The sequence below is a fragment of the Accipiter gentilis genome, chromosome 10 (assembly GCF_929443795.1).
Source record: "Accipiter gentilis chromosome 10, bAccGen1.1, whole genome shotgun sequence".
In the NCBI taxonomy this organism is placed as follows: Eukaryota; Metazoa; Chordata; class Aves; order Accipitriformes; family Accipitridae; genus Astur; species Astur gentilis.
Genome location: NC_064889.1, coordinates 27,856,513 through 27,873,419, shown reverse-complemented (window position 1 = coordinate 27,873,419; position 16,907 = coordinate 27,856,513). Strand labels below are relative to the sequence as shown.

At 51.7% G+C, this 16,907-nt stretch overlaps 1 protein-coding gene across 5 annotated transcripts in view; it reads left to right on the top strand.

Annotated features, from left to right (window-relative positions):
- Window positions 1–2,282: 2,282 nt before the first annotated feature.
- The window catches only part of MYOCD (myocardin), a 263,077-nt gene continuing 248,452 nt past the window's right edge, over window positions 2,283–16,907 (top strand). For all 5 annotated transcript variants that reach the window (XM_049812112.1, XM_049812111.1, XM_049812110.1 and 2 more), the window contains exon 1: window positions 2,283–2,573. The gene's annotated coding sequence lies outside the window, so the exon portion shown is untranslated. The remainder of the gene's footprint in view (window positions 2,574–16,907) is intronic.

The window sequence follows — 16,907 nt, the reverse complement described above, 5'->3', positions numbered from 1 at the left end:
AGAAAAAGGTTTTTCCCTGCACAGGGGAGCGGCATCCTGCCCACCCGGGGAAGATTGTGCTCGGGCTGGATGCCGGTCAGAAGAGGGGTTTTGTTCAGGGGAGATACCTGCTGGTGTCAAAAAAACCTACAGTGGTTTGGGTTTTTTTTGGAAGGGTGAAAGTTTGGGTGGGGCAGGGGGCTGCCACCAGCACTGTTCCCTAGCACTCAGCACAGCAGTAGCACCCGTGGGGCACAGGTGGGTGGAAGTCATTCTGCTCTTTATCAACTAGGAGAAAGCACCAGGGAGAGGGTGTGTAGGGCAGAGGCAGAAGAGGCGTGGGGAGCACAGGCAGGGAACCTTTGGGGTGTTAGCAGGGAAAAGAAGTACAGCCTGAGCAGAGACGCTGCCTCTTGGGCTGTTCCTGTGTTCAGAAAACACTATTTAGCCCAAGTGATGAGGACTGCACCTGGGATGACCCTCTCTCCCTCCAGGTTCCCTTCCCAACAGCAAGAGCCTGCAAACCTTCAGGCTTCAGCCAGGCACTGAGATTAAAACGGAAAGAGTTGATTTAAGGGATGGTAAAGTATTACAGGTTGCACTGGTGCAGCTTACCCCAGCTCAGCTAAGCAGGATGGCCTAGGCTAGCCCAAGCCCCGAAAAGGGGTTTTATAGGTGGGAAAGTGATATTTTTAGGGCTTTGATGCATAGGTGAAGTCAAAAGGCATTTGGCAGCAGTTCATTCTTCAATCCCAAGGACCAAGTCTGGGGAAATCAAGACCTTTGGGACCTGCTGATGCAGCAAACATGATAAAAAAGCAGCTCCATTCCCAAGGTGAGGCTGTGTCACTGGGACACAGGAGAACAGGGTCTGCAAGCACCCCCTGCCCCTTCCCCTTTCCATTCCCCATCTCTTTCCCCTTCCCAGCCAGCGGTGCCCCCCCAGACTGCCTTTGGTACCCCTTGACGATAGCCTGGTGCTTCTGTGAGCATGAGGGTCTGTAGGGTGGGCGCTGCTGTGGCTGTATGGACACATCTTACGCCTACCGCGGCAACGACGAACGTCCCCTCAAAGACAGTAAAGACGGACTGACCTTGGGGTGTTCAGTGTACAGAACCTGCCTCTCAAGAAGGTTCCTGGTGCACAGTTATGCCTCTCCACCACCTGTATCCTGGGTTTCACAGCCCATACAAGCCACGCCGGCTCGGTTATCAGCCTGCGAGCAGAGAGTGCTCTGCTCAAGGTGACAGCACCTCTGGAAATGCTGGGCTGAACCCAATAAAGCCCTCTAGTGCTCAGTTACCTGGGGATTAGACCTCTGGGTGCCCTGGCCAGCCCAGGCACTACGATTTAGGACATGAGCTGCAGCAAGCCCCAGTTCACCAAAACCCGGGCAGTTTCCCGTGCCGGGGAGACCCGGTTCTCTGCTCGTCCAGACTGCACCTCCCTGGGCAAACGGGGCTGCCCGGAGGACGGGGCTGTAAGACACCGAGTCTGGCAGGGACTGACACGTTAACTCGCACGTCTCCCGGCTGGGAGCCCTGCGCAGCTCCTCACTGCCGGGGTAGGGCTTTTCCAGCTGCCCCTGCCCCCCGCTACCGATGCGGAGATACTTCAAGAGATAAGAAAGGAGGGGGAAGGGGGCTGTGATTCGAGCAGGTGGTGGCAAAAGCCCGGTGCAACGCGGGGGCAGCGTTCGGCTCCGCGCTCCTTGCCGCAGCCCGGCGTGCAGCGGGCCGGGGACGGACGGGAGCAGGCAGGTTTTGCCGCGGAGGGGAGGCCGCCCCCCCGGTGCCGCCTGTGCGGCTCTGTCGGTAGAGGGTTGCCCGGTGAGCCCCGGAGCTTTCCTGCTGAAAGGCAGGGCAGGAGAGCGGCCGGGCTGCTGAGTCAGGGGTGCGAAGGCAGGTGGAGGGGGCGGCGGGAGCAGGCGCAGGCACCCCGGGGGGAGGCTGCCGCCCTCCGCCGAGCCCTGGCAGGGGAGGCTCCTCCTCTTCCTTAACTCTTGCGGGGGCCGGAGCGAAGCCCGCGGTCCCGGGCTGCGGCTGGGAGCGCCCAGCGAGCCCCGCGCCGGGCGGGGGGTGCGGGGTGCTCGGCGCCGGAGCCGCCCCCGGGCTCCGCGCCGGGGCCTCTCGGCCGCCGCCCCCCGGGCAGAGAGGGGGCGGGCACCGCCCGCGCCCCGGCCCCGCTGGGTCCCCGCCCGCGGGGATGCGCTCCCCACCGCTCACCTGGGGCCGGAGCCGGGCAAGGTGAGAGCCGCCCTCCCTCCCCCCCGCCGCTGCTCCCTGCCCGCCAGCCCCCGGCCACAGCCCACCGCCGCCCCGCACGCCTGCCCGGCCAGCCTCCGGCCTCCCCTCCTCTGCTCCGCGGGCTGCAAGAAGTTAATTTATTTTTGGAAAAGCAGCTCTCAGAGTTTGTCTAATTCCACCCGCACCAGCTCCTTTCACTCTATTTTAAACCAGTTCTTACTGTGCTTCAAGTTTGTAAAAACAATCACTGCTCCCTGATAAAAGCAGCCCTAATCTGCGGAGAAAGCAAGGAGTCACAAAAGCAGCATCTCCTCCAGGACACTCTAGCTCAGCCGAAAAGTTTGCAGGTAATTTATGTTTCCTACTTAACGTCTTTCTGTTCTTCTAGCTGCTTTCTCACGTGCCTGTTTGGTTATGTTGACGCACGGCACCTACGTGCTGCGACATCTCAAAGGAGATGGAGCACAGTCAGGCGTCGCTGCTACCTGCTGCTTCTCCTGGGTTATTGGTGGGGCCTTGGTGGCCGCTTGCACCTGGCAGGTCTTGGACTATGGGCAGACCTGTGTGGAGCATGGCACTTGTTTGGGAACAGGCACAAGGTGCATTTAGCAAATCAGGACCTGGCCTTCCTGGAGAGGCTGGCAGGGAAATGTGGAGAGGATGCAGCGTCTGGCTTTGCGCAGGGAGGATGATGGTGAAGGGCCATGTGAGGTTCTCAAAGGGTCTTGCTTTGCTGCAGCCATTTGGAGGCTGCTCTGATGCTTACTCTAATCCCTCCGGCCCAGGCAGTGCAGAGGGTATCCCTCCCAGCGGGTCAGTCTGTGCAGTGGCACCCTACTTTTATTCCTCTTTCTCCTGCTTTGCCAGGACTATCTCATGGCTACGTATTAGCTGTGGAGGGTCATTCTGGTTACACCAAATGCTCAGCTGTTTAATGCAACTTCTCCGTGACTCACCAATGCAACCCACAAAAACTGTTTAGAAAAAGCTCCCGGCATTGCTTACGCTCAGAAATCCAGGGCATTTACGGACCGCTTTGTTTCTTTTAAATAAATGCATTGCAAAATGCTGCCAGTCATAAACTACTGATGTCATTTGTTGAGCACTAAAGCACTTGGGGGAGGTTTTGTCCGCCTCGTGCAGGGCTTTCCGGTGTTTCAGGGTTAATGCTTTCGAAAGCACCGCCTTGAAAGCTGCGAAACAGTTACATTTCCAGCACCTTTTCAACTGTGCAGGAGCAGGACTGGTGGCAGCACGCTACCAGGAAAGGGCTGTGCAGGTTCCCTCTCTTCCTCGCAGGCTTCGTGACCCAGTGCTGCCTGTGGGCGACCTCTCTCCTCATCGGAGCAGCCCTCAGGGCATATACATGTTTTTTTGGAAAAGGGATGAGGGTTCAGGTTTTAGCGCTGTGTATTACAACTGCTGCTTTGCTGAGATCCATCTGGGTCCTTGCTGACTTTTCCCTGTTGCCTGTTGGTGAAACACACATCATTCCAGCTCTGAGTGGAAAAAAAACAAAACAAAAAGGCAGAAAAATTAAAGGGTTGTTTTTTAGGATTGCGTGACCCAATCTCTCTTATAAATGTAATTTGTCAGACGGCCCAAGGGACACTAGAAGTCAGTGACCCCACGTCCCCCTCTCCGATGCTGCTCTCTCTGGTGCTGTCCCTGTGTTTTGGTGGTCCAGCATGCAGGGGAAGGGAAATGTGGTTGTTGTGTGGAGTGTACAGGCTAAAAATAGTTTCCCTCTCGTGCTCCATCTGAATGGGCAGCCACATATGACTGTACATGGATTTGTCTGATAGTCCCGTTTCAGTGTAAGAGACAAAATATCTTAGTTATGGCTTTGTTCTTCAGCTAACAATGGGTAGCTAAAAATATCCGACTTTGTTCCACTCAATAAAGTTCTCTCAAGGGGAGACACTAACGTTACATTTTTGCCAAATCCGTGCAAAACGCAGCCAAAGCAAATGCACATTTTTGCCAACAACTTTTCATAAAACATGTAACTAGCAGAAAACTCCATACTGTTCTGCGAGTGGGGCTGCGCTGTCTGCTGTGAGCAGCATCCCGGGGCTCTTGGCTGTCCTGCTCCCCGGGAGCATCGGAGGAGGGCGAGGCACATGGCCTCCTCCCCATCCTCATCCTCCTCCGTGCATACTCCAGCTGCACTGTGGGCTGCCAGCGCTTTTGGGCTTGGCGGGCACAGGGTGATGTGCTGCTGCCTGCTCGTGCCTGGCAGGGGGAGATTGCCCCATCACTGCCAGTGGCAGCTGGTTGGTGGTCGCTGCGGTCTCACTCCAATTCCCTTATTTCCCGTTTTATGGCAGCCAGGGCTGGAGGCCAGCCAAGCCGGTCCAGTCCCGCTGTGCAAGCGCTGTGCTCGTGTTAAAAGCCTGGCACGGCTGCTGCAACGCGCTTGCAGCCTGACAGCCAAGAGGAAACCAGCAAAGACCTCACTGGGCTGGCACGGTCCCCGTGGAGAGGAAGGAGATGGGCCCTCCTGCGCTCACTCCCAACTCCAAATAAAATTGCCGCCTCCCCACTGCTGCCACCCTGGTCCCCGGTGCCTGCCTTTCAGCTGCAGGACTGCATGGATGGTTACTGCTCCCAGAAAGGGTCAGGGAGGCAGGAGAACCAGTCCCATCCTTTCTGTCTATGGAGGCCAGCCTGCTCCTTGGGTGACACGCACTCCTGCACTCCCTTGCCTTGCAGCCCTGGGCAGAGCAGATCTGGGTGACCCCAGCTGAGAAAGCCCCTCTTTCCATGTCAAAGCTGGTTTGAATGGGTAAGCAGCCACACTATTTGCAACAGGCACTTTGGTTTCTCATTTAGAAGTGCCCAGGCTCAGCTGGAGCTCATTTTGGTCTGGGCTGGAGAGCTGCCCACCAGGTGCTTGCTGAGCAGGACCAAGTATTGTTTTAGCTTTGCCCAGCATCAGGAAAAGAGATTGAGCTTGTCCTACCCTCCATGGTACCACAGTTTTCCAGGCTGCAAATCATTCTTGTAGCTCTTGTCTGAACCCATTCCCATTTTCCAGCATCCCTCCTGTTGTGAACGCACAAGGACCAGTAATGATGTCCCCAATTCTGGATGTCTTTCTCTGTGCTGTATTTGCTCTCTAAGCCACAGTGCTATGTCCAGAGCTCCTACTCAATTAGTTTTCACTGTGCCCCTTCAAGCAACCTTGTTATGTTGCTGCTTTTCTCCAGGGTCACGTCATTTTGCATATGGCCATGTTAAACCTCATTGGCATTCAGGCAGGGGCATTTCAGAAGAACAGAGAAGGTTTTGGGGTTGCGGCAGAAGCAGTCCCCTGTCCCAAGACCTGTGGAGCTGGTTTCATGCCGGTGAGCAGCTGAGGTTGCTGATGGAGGAAGGGTGCAGGCCAGGGGACACTGTGCAGCTCTTCCACGTGTCACATCTGGAGCAAAGCGTCTCTCTGCCTGGAGGTTATCCTGCTCCTTCACCAGCCGTGGTGTGAAGGACCCATCTCCTGCTCAAAAGGCTGAGCTCCAAAGGTGGGCTGCCCGCCCTGGGTGAACAAGAGTGTCTTCTTGGGAAGAAGACACTGCCTGACATGATTCATGCAGTGTTTGCTGCCGCAGTATTCCTGGAATGTACCTGCTTTATTTCTTGGTCTTCTTGCCTGTTATTGGAGAGGAGCTAAGTTAATGTATTGGGTATTAGATGGCAAAGAGATCCAGCCCCTGCTCTTGAGTTCAGGGTATGTATGCACCCCATGAGTTAGGGGTACCTTGGACCAGGGTTGAAACACAGGACGGAGCTTCCCAAGCTGAAGGGCAGGGACCTGCTGGGATGTTGCTCTGCCAGATGTGACACATTTATGACAGGGTTATAAGTCACCTCCCCACCTGCCTTTGAGCTCCCGGCAGGCTGCTTGTGCATGTCCTCCAGCACAGGCTGGCTGTCGGGTACAGATAATTTGCAGGTGGTCCCCTGCTCCTGGGGAAGCTCAGTGATGTCCCACAGTGCACGGTTGGGGTCATGGCTTAGGATGCCTGCTCAAGGCTTCCCTTGCCCGTGGGCCCATCAGCACAGCTCTGCTGGAGGATGTTTCAGAGGTACAACACAAACCCTTGCACCTAATGGAGCAGAAGTAAGAGGCACCAGTGCCAAAGCCTCCAGGCCTCCTCCAGCCCCAGCTGCATGCCCTACAAAAGCAGTCAACCTTTGTATTTCCCTGCACTTGCCTGGCTCCCAGAGGGAACCATGGACAAGATTGTCTTTTAGAAACTCTCCCAAAGCCCACCTCTCCTGCCAGCCTCCTTCCCAGGCTCTCCTCAGGGACACATGCCCACCCTTGGGATTGGGGGCCAGCAGGTGCTTGGATTCAGGCATCAGATATAGAGACTGTGTCCAGCCTTGAGCCCCTGTGTGGGAGGTCTGGAGAGGAGCAGTGAGCTGATAGCTGTGAAACAGGAAAAAGAGCACACCAGATCATGGCATCCAGCTCCTTGCTGTTCAGGAGACTTGCAATAGCACTGTTGTGGTGAGTTACAGGCAGGACCTTTCTGGAAAGGAACAGGAGGCAAGTTCATCATTTTTTTGGCTGAGGTGATCCAAGGATGTCAGATTTCCCTGCTATGTCCGCAGAGCCTGAGCCTTTGACCATGCTCTGTGTCTTCTGTAGAAGCACCTCTGTTTTGGGGTTGCCTGAATCCCACATGAGCTCCAAAGGTGGTATAGGCACTGATGTTTGGGAGCGTGATTCTAAACACTCCTCCCAAGTCATTGTGGCTCCTGGTGCCTGCTGCCAGCCTTGCAGTCTGGAGGTGGGGCTGTTGCCATCTCTGTGATGGCCCATCTTTCATTCACTTGACCGTAGGTGGTAGTGAGTCTCACCCTATACTCCCCACTTCCCAGGCGTGTTGTTTCATCTGCCACTTGCCTTGAAGCAGGGATGGACATTCTGCAACCAGGAGTGCTAGTTTCATGGGACAGGCAGGGAGAGGAACCCTCCATACTTGTCCCTCATTCTGAGCCAGCCCCTAGCTGGTTTTCAGTCCCAGAGACAGTGGTGCAAGGAATGCAATCAGGGCAGGCAAGGGGAGAGTTTGTGGCCATGTCCAAGCACTGATACATGAGTGGGGGAACAGTCTGGCAGTGCAGACTCTGTCCTCTGTACACCTACAACCAGGTGCCAGGCCATGGGAGCTTCTGTCTTGTAAGTGTAGCTGTGAACATGGGGCATCATACATGAGAATGGTTCATCCATCAGAGGATACTCCCCTGGGACCTTCTAGCTACGTGTTTGTGTCTGCACGGCCCCAAGATGGGCTCCCATGACTAAGAGTTTATGCATAATGGCCTCACCATGATGTGTTGTGAGTATCTCCCGCCCTGCCAGCTAGTGCAGTTCATCAGGTGCTAATGATTTATAGTTTAAACTATGAGGTAATTTCTGAGAACCTCAGGTGGGACCATGCTGTCTGGATCTTCCAGGCTGTGCTGTGTGTGTAGTGCACATGGCTTCCTGGTCAGCACGCTCTTCTCCTTGAGTTCACGGAGCATATGGGTAATCCTGCTCTCAGGATTGTCCCCTTCCACACGTTGGTGCTTGGCACATGATCCTGAAGCCAGAATAGACAGTGCAGTGACCTTCATGATTCTCTGGCCACTGCTCCTGGGACCTGCCTATGTCCATCGTGCAATGTGTCCCAGGCACACAGAAGCCACCAGCTCAGTGCTGTTGGCATTGGGGATGTACATAAGCATGTTGATGTATGTCCCAACCTCAAGCCAAAAATACACCCTGCTTGCATGGGCACTGTTGGAACAGATGCAGAGGGCTTATCAGCTGTCCCCAGGGATTTCCTGGCTCTGGACCTCATGGTGAGGGTGTGACAGCCATGACCACCCTCAGGAACGGGACCGTGCCCTCTCTCTGAGCATTGGGGTGTGGGGTCTGCTGCCTCTCCTGCAGGTATGGCAGTGGGACTCTGCACCTGGAGTGAGCTGCATGCTGTGTGTAAAGTTTCTCCCCTACAGACAGAGCTCTGCCTCATGGAGAACAGCCAACCTCCCAGGTGGCTTGTTTTTGCTAGGATGTTTGCCCGTCTACCAGCACACTGTGCAATGTGATTCCTGGTGTCAACCGATGGGGCATCCCCGGTGGGCCTGTAGATGTGTGATGAAGGACCAATGGATGCCTTTCAGAGCTGAGAAGGAGTTAAATTAATTAAAATAAAATCCAGGCTGAAATAGGCAGGCTTTTCCACCCACCCCTCATGCTGGCCAGGAACTAGCCCAGCCTGGTGCACCCTAGCCCTCACCAGCTCCTGCTCGTCTTTGGATCTGTCCCGGCATTGCAGAGTGCAGGCAGCAGGAGACCTTGGAGTGCCAAGAGCTGCTCTTTGGGAGCCACAGGGCATATGTGGGACCTGCAACAGCTCTGCGCTGACCCCATTCGGACACTCACCAGTGTTGCCAGTACTAAGCATGGGCCCAGGGAGGTTCCTCATTGTCTCTGAGGGCTCTGAGGAGAGAGGACCTCATATTGGCACTGTGTATCTCAGTGAGCATTTCCAGCCCAGAGACAGACTCTGACCTCTAATGGGAAAGCCTGCCCGCGGCGTTTTGCATGTTAGCAGCATGAACGGTGTCCAGTCTGCCTGATATTCTCCATTCCCAGTAAATATCTAGAACACACCTGTGAGGTCACCGTACATCTGTCAGGCTTCTGGTACCCTGAAATGTTCCCTTTGTAACCTCCCTCTTGCCCTGTTAGAGCTTGTGCAAAGCTATGGCTGCTCTCTCTGTCGGCATCAGTGTGGGCTCAGGATCTCCTGTCTCCTCTGTGCCACTGCCCAGCCTTGTCCCAGCCCTGCATGCGATGGTGCTGAGGGTTGCCTGGAGGAGAGTTGGTGTGTCTCTGCCCTGGGATATTTTGAGCAAAGATATGACCTGCAGAAACCTGCAGTGTTTCACTCTGGTTTGCTCTGGTTCGGTTCTCCCACTTTCCCCAGTGGTGTGCCTATAGTGCCAACCATGCTGCCCAGGGGGGTGTTTTGCAGCAAAGCTGTCCCTGAGCCCTCAGAGCTGTCACCCAAGGGCAGCAGCTCACACTTAGCTTCTGTGTCTCCCTGGACCAGTCCCCAGGGCTTTCTTCTGTCCTTATAGTCCTCCGATCCCATTAACTGCAGAGCTGTTTTTATCCTTTATGTTATTTTTCAGGCCTTCTGAGGCCAATCCATCCCCACGTGCTGCTGTAGCCAGTGGAGGGGAAGAAAATAAAGTGGCTATGTCCTATTGAGGATGACAGTCTGACATATTCTCATTTAGAAAGGCTTCTCTGCTCTTAGGATGAGTTTGTGAGCAACAGGGTGATGCTGTTCCCACAGTGCATTACAATTTATTACTCCCAAACTCACTGAGTTTTGCAACTTTCCTGCATTTCTAGACGCTAAGGTTTTGCTGCTTGCTGCTGAGGTAGGGCAAATGATCAGGAAATTGGGCTGAGCATCTTGCTGTAGGAGCCAGTTTCAAGGCATTCTTACAGGGAGTTGCTGAAATGCAGAGGGACCTGGGGATGAAAGAGCTGAAGAGAGCACATGGACCCAACTGGATGCGGATCCAGATCCAGCACATGTCTGTGCGTGATGTTCCCTATCTGCACTGCAGGCTCATGCAGTAAATCAAAGTGGATCACTAGGAGAAGGCCTGTCAGAGCAGGTCATTTTGCAGGGCTTTGACATCGGCCAGCCAGCTGCTGGACGGGGCATATGGAGTTTGTTTAACTACCAGCAGCAGCACGTATTGCCTTGGGTCCAACAGCTCATTTTGCAGTGCAAGTAACAATAACATGCATTTGCAGTTGATGGAGGGTTGCAATGCCATGTGGGATTTGCTCTCAGCTCAGGAAATGTTCCTGGGAAAGTCTTTTCCCTCCCAGTGTTAGAAGAAGAGGCTCAACTCCTTTCTGAAGTGGGACGATGAATAATAACTCCCCAGAGATGTGGCAAATGCTGTGAAACAGCCTCACATAGCTGCAAGCTCCAGCTCAAAGGACCCTGCTGCGTTCTGTCCCTGGAAAACTCGCGGGGTCTTATTTCTGCTCAACAAACAGCACGTAGGCATCTCCACCAGTGGCTGTCATCACCACCCTGAGGAGCCGTCCCGGCATGCCGTACGGAGTCCCTGGGCTCAAGGCTGACAAACGGCTCCCTCCCCGGAGACTGCCTCTCTCTGCTGCACGAGCGTGCGTGTCCCTGTGCCACGCGGGCTTCCCCTTGCCGGGTGTTTCTGGGGTGGCCCAGCGAAGACCAGGAGGGGTTGCAAATAGCTCATGGAGTGCTGAGCTGCTGTCAGCACAGCCAGGTCTGCTGCTCCCCCCGCCCTCACTGCTGAGTGGAGTTCAAATGACAGAAATGGCCCTTTAAGTGGTATTTGAGCTTGGTAAATTCCTTGTGCCGTTGGTTACGCATCCCTGTGCAACTGCTCTGTACTCTCTCTGTTCCCCTGGGGCTTTTCTGTAAGATAGCTCCAGGCCTGTGTCCCACCAGGCTCCAACGTAAAGCCCTGTAGAGCAGCCAGGGCTCCCGGGGCTGTGTGCATCCCCATCCCATTGCGGTGCTTTCTTGCAGGAAAAGAGTCTCCTCCTCTCTTTAGCAGTGCAATCAAAACAGACATGAAGAAGGTGCATAACACCTTTATCCCTATCAGTGCAGTAGTTTCAGGGTCCTCCCGGCAGGGACTCTCATGTCCACATTGCACCCAGTGCTGTGGGGCCACCAGGGTCCTTCCAGTGCCCAAGAGGTTGGATAATGTTCCTGCACAGGACTCTCCACATCGTCCCAGTGCTCTGTCCTGCTGTCATGCTTCATCTTCAGGGTTGCGCAATAGCGAAAGGTAGACACAGGCCTTTCAGAAGGGTTCCTAAACACACTCCTTAGTCCAGTTTGAACAAGAAGGATACCAAATATATATATGTATCAAGCAGCAGTGCCAGCATTGTTCCTGAGGCAACTCTGCTACTCCAGTCCCCGCTCCAGGTCTGCAGAGCCATGTAGAACAGCAGAGGCACAGGGCTGAGGGGCAGCTATGGCCCACAACTTCTGCTTGAAGGTGTATCTGGTAACCGCTGTGTCCCATCTGAGACACCTCCCACCAGTCTTGACTTGGACGAGGCACCAGTAAGCTCCTGAGTCCAAGCCTCTGGCTCATATGGGCTAAGCACAGGGAGCAGACAGGGTTGAAGGGTGGAGAGGTCCTGGGCACAGCATGATCAGGGCACCTGGGAAAAGGGACAGGGTTGTTATTTGGGACCATGGCAGATGGTTTCCTTGGAGGGCAGGTGCATTTGGCTCAGCCCTGGGTGCAGGAGGTGACCTGCTGCTGCAAGAGGAGCACTGCTGTTACTAGAGCACAAGGGACTTTAATAAAAGCTGGGACATAAAGAGTGCACTGAGGACTGGTGCTCACAGTGGTTAACCCATAGCACACAGCCAGGCCTAAAGAAAGAGATAAGGGATGTCTAAGCCCGGAGTGGGAGGCAGCGACTCTTTGGAGAAGAGTAGTATGTGCCAAGAGCCCTGGTTTTGTACTCTGTAGCTGTACAGCAGTCTTGACAATTAGCCCATGTAGGCTTTTCCGTTGGGGATTTTCACCCATACAGTGTAGTTGGTGGTATCTGCTCCCCTGCGCTGCCTTCTCCGGGGCCATCTGACTGCAGCACGCACGCTCTGGCTGCCCAACTCCCCAGCCATTTGTCACTGAGAAATTTAACTTTCTGAAGTCTGCAAGCTTGCTAAGAATAAACTTAATAAATTAGTGAGCATATTTAAAGTGCACCACTGCTCGCTGATCTGGCATTTTAATCTACTTGTGAAGCTATCCAGAGTGTTTGCTCAGCGTGTGGCCAAGTTCTGAAATATTTGCATGCTGCTATTGTCAGTACATCTTCTGACCCTTTGCAAAAGGATGGCAGGAGTAGTGAATTTATAAGAATCTTCCACTGGCGAAGGTAGCGGAGTCATTCCTGCTAACACACTCGGTAGAATTATCTCCCTGAGATCATCTTCGCCTGTTATTCCGATCTGGTGGATGAGATACTATTAAACAACGCAGCTGTGTTTTATGTTCTCCAGGGCTACATATCCTCTTCAGTGACACACATTCTTTGCAGGTCAGTTGTAAAACATGTTTGATGTTGGCACATAGGCAGCCGAAGCAAACCGAAGCCACTCTTTCCACTTGGGAATGACGGCAATCGTAGCTGTAGGTTAGACTGGCCTCTGCCCTGTTAAGGCAAGGAGTGACTGGCCCTTCTCCTTCCTGCCTCTTCCCTGTGGCTGCAGGCAGGTGGGCAGTGGGAAGAGGAGACTTGTGCAAGCCAGATGAGGGCCAAACAGCTGTGTGCAGGGCTCCAGGAGCTGGTTCTGCTCCCCTCATCCTCTATTTTGTTGCAACAGTGTGGATAATGGCCTCTCCATGGACTGGCTTCTCTGCAAGCCACCTTCTTCCAGCAGCTCACGAGGGCTCACAAAGCCCTGATGAAATGGAGCAAGAAGCCTTGGCTACCTGTAGCCATGGTTGTGCTTCCTTCTGTGACCATCTCCACGCTCTGGTCTGTACAAGGGGTAGGATCTGGCTTTGCAGTCCTTACGCAGCTCCTGGAGCTACCTTCACTGTGAGCAGGATGCAGAGATTTCCAAATGCTGGGCAGAGCCACAGTCCTCCTGGCTCCAAGGCACTGAAGAGCCTTCAGAGCTTCTCAGGGAAGAGCTGTGCAGGGAACCCAGGAATCCCTGGCCACTGTTTCACTGTGTAGAATTTGGCATGTTTATGTAGGGGATTGTCTGCCCTTATTTAGACATCTACTTAGTGCAAGATAAGTTGCTTCCTAAACACCACTGACTATAAAGGCTATACCTGCTCACCCAGGTGTGGAGAATGACAAAAAAGTCTGACCCCAGAACAGGATGTCTCCCATGCTTGTCAGTTTTGAGAGGTCAGAGTTTCTGGAAAACAATTTTGCGAACAATTCCTGACATGTCATGAGATATGGATGACAGCAGTTCTTCTCACGCTTGGGGTCCCTTAAGAGCCTTCACAGCCTGGTCAGATGACAGGTTAGTGCTCTGTACGTGGTGTAGATAGGAGCAGCTAGGTTGGCTGCAGCTGAAGAACCAAAGATGACGTGTGAGCATCTGGGAAGGTGGCAGTGCTGGAGGGAGGGACAGAGAAAGGGAGGAAGAGGATGGGAGAGGATGTCAGATGGCAAATTAATAGCTGGGTTTGGGCCACTGTGGGTCAGCTGTGTTCCTGTTTGAACATCTAAAGAGAATAAGACAGACCACTTGCCATATAGAATTAGGGGAAGTTAGAGCTTAGGTAGGAGCACACAGAGACAAGCTTTGTGAGGAAGCCCAGTTTTCAGTCAATCTGGGATAAAAAAACCCAAAGAATTTGAAAAGAAATCCTGTCAAGAGTAAAAGCCTTATTTTTTGAGAAAATAATGAGTAAAAAGTTAATTTGGAGGAGGATGGAAAAGGGGAGTCGTGAAAGAAGAAAACAGAGGGATTAGAGCTGTAAAGGACAAGGTAAGGTAGAGGCCACAAATGCCCTGGTGTGATGTATCAGAAGGGGAAGGAAGTCACCGGGGCTGCCCAATGCTCAGTAAAAGGTGCATTTGGCCAGCTGTCCATCCCTTCACAGCATTCACAGCATGTCACCTTTCAGACTGTTTGTCCCTTCTAAAATTGACCGTAATTAACCCTTCATGTTGGAGACCTGTTCACCAACCTTGGGTCCAGTGAGTGACACAGTCCTACCACAGGGCCACGTGTCTGCGTGGAGTTCATAACACCCATGGCTCGCAGGCTGCCAGGGCAAGGATGTCCTAAGGAGCAGGTCTTGGAAGGAAGAAAGGTCACTTCTGCCATGCTCTATGATTTAACAAAGCTGCTGTGATAATTCACCTCTTTTGCTCTATAAGATCACTGCAGCTCTAAGAAATGGACATAGCTTTTTTTTGGTAGCAACTTATCACCAGGAAAAATGCCCATGTTGAAGCTTTTGCTGTCAATGAGGCATGACTGAAAGGGAACAGTGGGACTCGGTCCCCGCCTGTAAGTACGAGCAGAGTCAGCAGGAGTAGTGATGGTTTCATTTTCAGAGTTCCTTTCCATCATTGTTTGGACTAAGAGGCTTTCAGATACATTTGTGACTATCTAGTCTGGCTACCAGGTGTAATCTGAGCCCAGATTTATTCGTGCTTGAATCAGAGCAAGCATCCAAGCATGATGTAACATTTGCTAATGATGGAGATTCCCACACTGCCTTAGTAAATTGTTCCAGTGGTTAATTACCCGTGCTAGTATGCCAGTAAGCATTATGCCATATTACTAGTTTCAGTTTGCCTAGCTTCAGGTTCCAGACATTGGATCATACTAAAACACTATCTGCGAGGTTGGAGAGTCTTCTGTGGGGAAATACATGTGGTCTAGATACCCCAGTACCTGGTTTTTGTCAAGCAGAATAGACTGAGCTCTGGAGGGCTCTCACTGAAAAGTTGGTTCTCTTTAATCATCTTCACAGCTTTTCCCCCAATTTCTCAACATCCTGGTGCATGATGAGAACCAGAACCAGGTGCTGGGTGGACACAGGCACCCAAATTCAGGGTACTATAATTTCTCTACTGCCCCTGAAGGCTACTGTCCAGGGAATGTGCTGGCCTTTTGGCCACCTTCTCGTGCAAGGAGGGTACAGCCAGCTCGAGGTCCACCGGACTCTCTAGGGTCTCATAGTCACCACTTCCCAGGACAGAGCACCCTGACTTGTTTATGTGGCTGATAATCTGCTGCCTTGTTCCTAGATGTATGACTATATTTGGCTATATTAACTATCTGCTTGTGCCCAGTTTAACCAGCAACCCAGGCCATTCTGCAGCAGTGATCTGGCTTCTTCTCTATTTGCTGGTCTCACAATCTCAGTGTCATCAGCAAACTTTACCACAGATGATTTAATATTTTTTCAGATCATTGATAAAAACATTGAATAGCATAGGGCCAAGAACCAACCCCCGGGGAACTCCACTAAATCCACCCCTGCTGGGTGAGGAGTTCCCATTTACAATTGCATCTGAGACACGTCACCCAGCCAGCTTTTAATCTGTTTAATATGTGCCATGTCGATTGTGTATTGTTCTAGTTTCTTAATCAAAATGTCTTACAGTACCAAGTCAATTGCCTTGCAGAAGTCTAAGTATATTACACCACCAATATTATTTTTATCAATCAAACTTGTAATTTCAGGAAAAAGATGAATCTCAGTTTGACGTATTCTGTTTTCTGTAAGTCTATATGAATTAGCATTAATCATATTTCTTTTACTTAAATCTCTATCTGTTGCATGCTGTAGCAGCCTTTGGAGGTGACTGCCCAGAGCTGATGCCAGGCTGACAACCCTACCAGTATCTGGTCCAGCCAAATACTTCTATAAACATTGGCAAACATGAGCTTTCTTCTATTGCTGTTGATTGCTCTAGTGCATCCATCCAGAGATAGACTAATACAACCAACAACTTCAGAAGAGCTATATTTATTCCTTTTATATTGAGAGAAATTGCTTCGCATTAGCTTCAGGTTTGCAGCCCATACATTGTCCTCAGCTCTTGGCTTTCCTTATCAGTTTTCTACAGTTTCTCACTTCTCATTCATTATTATCAGTTTCCACTTTCTTAAGTTATATATGGTTTTCTTATTTTTCACAGTTGTCTTCGCTTCCCTCACAAGCCAGAGTCATCTTTTTTTTTAACCAATGTTGCCTTCTTTCTCAATTGTGGGATTGTGGTTTTGGGGCAACGCGTAAAATGTTTTTCAACAATTCCCACTTAGCATTCACATTTTTCTGATTAAAATCCTTCTCCCAATTGATTTGGTTCATAATTGTTTTCAGCTCTGTGAAACTGAATCTTTTTAGCATTAAGTAGATATATTTTCAGAACAGTGGTACACTTTAAATATTCACTTTATTGTGATTTTGCTTTTCAGTTAAATGAAATAAAACACTCTTAGAGAAATTTGGCATGCATCTTAGGGTCACAGGACTGGGAAATGGAAATTGTTCCTGAGAAAAGTTTTTTTTCATGAAATGTTTTTTGTCAAAATATATATAATTTAAATAAAATGAGGCTTGTCTAAAATCCAGCTGCGTGAAGATGGCATTGTCCCTCTTTTGGCAACTGAAGGTTGAGACACCTAGTCCAAAACTTTTTTGATTCTCCAAATTTCCCCAACATTTTGAGCTTGGCAGCTAAAATGAGAAACTTTGTAACCACTTTGGGGTTGTTCAGATTTCACTGGAAACCCAATTCCCCCCCCCCCCCCCCCCCCTTTTTTTTTTGGTAGGAAATGTACTTTTCCTTTTGAAATCGTGAATTTGATGTCCAAAATACCACATTTCATTGACAAAACATTTGAGCCAGCAGTTGTGACTCATTCTGTGGGGGATACCTAGAGCTGGAATGTCTCTCCTGAGTTGCCCAGCTCATGGCAGGACTCCTCTGTCCCAGAAACAGGTCCCACTATTTGCTCTCAATCCAGAGTAATGGTGCAGTGGGTGACCGGGTCTTTTATCCACAGAAGAGACAGGGAAATACTGTTGGGCAGCATGTGCTGGTCCAGCAGCCAAATCACCCTATGTGTGGTCGGGAGCTC